Here is a 6,000-nt window from a genome sequence, read left to right on the forward strand (position 1 = left end):
TGTATTACGCGGCCGAAATAAAGCGGGGCCCGAACCGCGAGCATTCGAGTTCATTAAGTGGACGATTGTTTGCCGGCTATCGAAATGAAGAAAAATGTAATTTCCCCGTTTGTCGACTTCCATCAAGCTGCCTCGGAAAGAGGCGCGCGCGCGCATGCGCAGTGTCATTTTTGATATCGCGCGAAATCACCGTCCGCGATGAAACGCGGAGACTAACCGGTTATCGCGGAACGTGTTTTCCCAATCTCGCGTGCGATATCTATTGTCTCACGTACGTATCGCGCACGAGGCGGATATCGGCTGGCGGATATCTGACGTCTTCGTCTTTTGCATCTGGCAAATGTCGACGATGAGCCGCTCCACCGGCTATCGGTAATTATCGTTGCTCCTTCACGGTGGAGGATGCGGTTTTTGCGCAGTTGATGAGCGTTACGTTGAGCGAGCGTTTCTCCGCCGGACACGGTCTCGCCGCCTCGTTTGGTCGCGCGCGATTTACCGGGCGCATTAGCGCCGGGCGGAAACGAGCGAGTGAGCGAGCGAAGGGAAGGACGAGAAGATCTCTCCTCGCCAAAGTAAAACGGATGATGGGATATTAGCGTGTATAAGCAATGCATATATTAAGAAAGTTCTTATCCTTTCGGAGCGTTCGTTTGTTCCTCCCCGACCCTCGCCCGAAGTGCGCGAGTACGAGTCTGAAACTTCCCCCGAGGGATATGAGTAAACATTCCGAGAAACTTGCGAGAAGAGAGCGCGGGAATTACTATCCGGGACTGTAAAGAGAGTGGTCGTCGTCGTCGTCGTCGTCGTCGTCGTCGTCGCTGTCGTCGTGGACGAACACCGCGTGATGGTCGGGAGCGAAGCGGCTAAAATACCGCGGCGAAGCTGCCCCGTGCGCGTGACTCTTCCTCGAGCAGGAGCGTGACAGGTGCGGGACGAACGTGACATACAACGAAACACACGCACGCCTCTACTTATCGACTCGTGCTAATTAACACGTCGAACCTCGCGGTGATCGGCAGTAGTAAGCGTCTGATTATTAATAGCGACACGTCTCATTGATTTGCGCGCGTGAGGCGTAATTAATCGCACGTCGCGATTCACACGTGTGATCAATAGCGAGCGAAGAGCGGGGGAGGAGAGGGGGAGCGCGCACATGTGCGCGACCTTTTGTCGCGCGGGAGGAGGAAGGAAGACTGTGCGTGTTTTTGTTCAACTCACCTTTAAATCACCTTCAATTGTCCAGACCGTCTCGTCCGTCGGTCATTATCGACCTTGAAAGTGAAGTATTGCGAGTATTGCGAATAGGTAATATTTCCCCGAGTATCGAGATTTTGATTCTACGTTAATCTCGCGAGTCCTCCCCCCCCCCCATCCCTCTTGAATTTGAAGGATCGACTGAGAATCTCAGGATAAGACACCGTGTGGTGTCGTTTGATGCTCGAGGAGCGTTTTTGAAGAATCATTGAATATTCCACTCTCTCAGGTATCGATGATTATTTATTTACGACTGGGTCGATTTAGAGATATATATTTATTTCATAACCTAGCACCTATAATGTACATAACGTATAATTGAAATAATAAAAATGGCTAGAAATAATTAAAATAGCTCGCACACGATATTAATATGAAACAATAATGGTACAAAAATTTATTTCGATAAAATATACCCGTCATAATGTACCTAGTACATAATGTATATACCTAATAAACATAATCACACAACATGCAAAACAACATACATTAATCGTCGCGCGAGAGTCACTCGTACATTCGACCGAACTCGATGGCGCGGATAAACGATACGTTGAATAAATGACTCGAGCTGTCGTTTAATGTTCCAAGCACGCAATTTGTTACATACGTCGGATATACCTGCGGATACCAAGCGCTCCCCGCAAATTCATTAATCCCGGACGAGGTAATCGGATTGAATTTATACATAGAGTATTCGAGTATTTAATAATTACGGGCGGGTTCTGCATAGGGGGTTTAGCATTATACTTATGGGATAAAGATATTTGGCCGTTCAGCTTACGAGGGATCTTTCCCGAGCGATTCTCCTAGATGGAGTGCATTACGCCATAGCCGCGCGCGCTCGTGCACGCGAACGGGAGAGACCGAACTCGTTGCTGTCGCGAAATTGCGCCGGAAATCGACCGAGCGAGACGCTTTTCGATAATCGCCGTCCTGCGTTCTTTCCGAAACTTCGCCTCAATGATAGCCGGTTCTCCTTGACATGAAAAGCGCGCTAATTCCGACGGCCGGCGAGAGCCGAGAGAGAGAGAGAACGAGCGCGTCGCGTCGCGTTTGACAAACGCCGAGATTAACGAACACGAACGAGTGCATATTTATTAATTACTGTAATTATTATCCCCATTATATACTATACACGCGCACGCGTGCTACATGTATTAATTACGGTAATCAAGACGAGGTAACGAACTCGAACAATTTACAAAAAAATTATTACAGCCGCGAATTGTTGGAGGTCGAGAGAGAGAGAGAGAGAGAGAGAAAGAGAGACGCAGGAGGAAAGGAAAAATGGGAGAGGAAGAGAGAGGAGAGAGATGTAGCGACGGCGGCAGTGACATGAATTTCGACGAGATTGTTCGAGTGTTTAGTGACGAGCCGTCGTACGACATCGACGGACTGTCAAAAGATCCGCGGACTTGGCTGCAATCGCGCCGGTAAAGCGCTAATTGCGCCAGCGTGGAGATTTCCTGTTAGGAACGGAATATCGATAACGGCAAGAAAACCACGGAGTAACGTAATCCGCGATCGTGACTCGCGATCGGTATTTCCGTTGCGCGTTTAACAGCTGGCCGTGCCACGGCTGATTAGTTCGCCGTAAATCGCGCAGAGACGGTACTTTACGCGCGTCAATTAGCGAGACACGTTATTATGCATCGTCCGTGTGTCCGTCCGTATGTTATCGCGCGAATGAAATTGTCGGTTTATTAAAAGTGAGTATCGCGCGCTCGTCGCTCGCTCGCTCGCTGCTACTACTGCTGTCATTACACACACACACACACACACACACACACAGCAACGTCCACCGCTCGCGCACGCAAAATGATTGTTAACAATGCCCGGCATACTTTTCTCGTCCTCGCTTCTGCTTCTTGCATAATGCGCGCTTGTTAATTAACTTATGCACAATTTCACGGCGGTTGACAGCGTGATCGGCTACGCAAACATCGACTGAAATTTCTCTTCACCTCCTCCTCCTCCTGCTCCTCCTCCTCCTCTGTCCTTTGGCCGTGGCTGAGGAAGCGATCGCGTCGTACGATACGGATTTTGTCATTAACACGCCGATGAAATCGCGAATGAAATAACGACCGTGACGCTTAAATCGAAATCGGCACGATCGCGGTTACATTGTCGCGGTTAACGACGCGATTATCATCGGAGAGTCTTGTCACCTCGATAAACGTTTGACAGACGTTGCGTAAGTGAGCGAGCGAGCAAGTAAGCAAGCAAGCAAGCAAGCAAGCAAGTGAGCGAGCGAGCGAGCAAGCAAGCAAGCAAGCAAGTAAGCAAGCAAGCAGGCAGGCAAGTAAAGTACGTTACGCATGGACGCGCACAGAGTTATCGGCGACGTCGTTTTTATCCTCTCTTACTGCCGAGCATCCTCGTTCGTTACACACCCCGACTCGCGACAAGGCGCGCGCGATTATCATTTCCGCACGCGACGCGTCGACTCGAACGAATCATCGCGCGTTCACACACGGGAAAGAAGGGAAGAGAAAAAGGGAGGCTTATCGATCGCCCTCTCGAGATCCCAGCGCGCACGAGATTATTTATCACGAGTCATTTCCCCGCGGCAACGAAATGTCGCCGCTCTCTCTTTCGCGTAACGAGCGTATGAATACATGAATATGTGAACCCGCGTCGTTCGCTTGTCCTCCGCGGTTCCAGTTCTGCCGAATTCGCCGTCTTCGACGGAGGGTCACCCTTCCTTCCTTCCTTCCTTCCTTCCTTCCTTCCTTCCTCTCGGCCCTCCCGCCGCCTCCCACGGTTACAGGGAGCGCGTATCACGCCCGGCTCGTATTTTCCGGGACAGTCGTTCGCCGTGCAGCTGCACGTTACGAGCGTTAAGGCGAGCCCGTCGTTATGCGGGACAGCCTGTACAAATAGTCCCTGGTCTTTTTCTCTCTCTCTCTCTCTCTCTCTCTCTCTCTCTTTTCTTTCTCTCCCCTTCCTTTTTTATACATCCCGCCTCTGCGCTTTTTTTACTAGGCGGAGGATGAGGAGGAACGCATAACTCAGCGCGCGTGTGATGCGCCGCTAATATCCATCGGTTTTATACGCATCACTCGCCTTTAGTGCCCGCTCAGGAGAAACGACGGCATGTGTCGCATAAAAGGAAAAAAAGGTGAGAGAGAAAGAGAGAGAGGAGAAAAAAGCGTATCGCGCACGGGCCCGTGTCGTCGTCTGACGTATCGCGGCGCGGTCGTTAAATCCGCGAGCCGTTTATTGGTTCATGCACGCAGGTATTGCGCGCTCGCGAAGGCTGTGATCGCGCCCGCCGGAATCTCGTCCGTCGGAAGAGTGATTCACCGCAGTTTTGCTCGCTCCGCACGTCCGTATCTCTACGCATCGCGCGCGCGCGCGCGATTTCGCGAACATTCGACGGTAGTTAACGAGATTAGAGTGTCATCGCGCTCGCGACGTTGATGAGCAATCGCGCGCGCGTTAGTCTCGCGGTTTTCATGGGGGGGGGAGGGAGGGGGAGACGACGAAGCAGACGGGGACGCGGGATGGCAGGCCTAATGAGAGAGCGAGAATTACGAGATCCATACGGCAGGGAAGTGGCGGCGTGAGAGATGAAGACACAGGCCGCAAAGTCCCGCGGGGGTTGCCTAGCCAGCCGCGGCGGCAGCGCTCGGTTGAGAGAGCCGGACGGCGAGGAAAAAAGAACGGAATGAAAGGACGCCTATCCCATCGCTGAATACAGCAAATCCCATCTTACGTCAGGAAGAAATAACGATGCTACGAGCGCGGCCGTTGCGCGACGCCGACGCGGAAATACATGGCGTCAAAGGCTCACGGAAAGGCTAAGGGTAGCCGTGCGGCTACTCTGGATAGCGACACCGTCAACCTACCCACATACCTAGCTACCTACCTACCTACCTAGCTAGCTATCCACCTTACGCCGCTCTCTCTCTCTCTCTCTCTCTCTCTCTCTCTCTCTCTCTCTCTCTCTCTCTCTCTCTGTCTCTCTCCCCCTCTCTTTCTTTCTCTCTTTATAGGTCTGCTCTCACAGCCCTTTTTTAGCTGGCGCACGTCGTCGCGGCGGCTTCTCTCTCTCTCTCTCTCTCTCTCTCTCTCTCTCTCTCTCTCTCTCTCTCTCTCTCTCTCTCTCTCTCTCTCTCTCTCTTTGAATTCACCGTCGGGAGATTACAGTCGACGCTGAAAGCGCAAAGCTCGAAGTAAGCCAATAAAAAGAGAAGAGAATTTTCCAAGATCGCTGCCCGCGCTCCATTCTCCCGCTTCTTTTGTCCACCGTGACTGTCGGCCGACGACTAGCTGGACGGGGAGGGGGAGGGGGAGAATACCGCGGAAGGCGATGTCGATACCGAGCGTTTCCGCGTCTGCCGCGGCGCGACAGTGCGAAAATTTCATCTCTCATATCTCACGGCGGCATCGATCGAGCGTCTTCATCACCGAGGTCGAGGTGCGTCTTCGTGTTATATGTGCGGTGTAATTGACGAATAACGAGGATCTCGTTTACAGAGGAACACATCGAGATGAGAGAGTCGTGAAGCGGACGAGTACGCAGCGGCGTTCGTTGATCGGCGAGGTCCGGATCGAGTGCGGAGCGCTCTCGTGATTCCTTCAGCTTCGGAGCTGAATTTTCAGCCGCTGACGCCGCGCGCGAGTCTCGTCGATTAGTCGCTGATAATTAATTAAGCGATCCCGCCTCCTCGCGAGGAGACAGAGGGCCGTTTAAACGTCGGTTAGCTCTGACTAATGCCGACGGGAACGGTCTGCCGT

This window comes from Harpegnathos saltator, unplaced genomic scaffold (genome assembly GCF_003227715.2).
Source record: "Harpegnathos saltator strain DR-91 unplaced genomic scaffold, Hsal_v8.6 scaffold384, whole genome shotgun sequence".
Taxonomy (NCBI): Eukaryota; Metazoa; Arthropoda; class Insecta; order Hymenoptera; family Formicidae; genus Harpegnathos; species Harpegnathos saltator.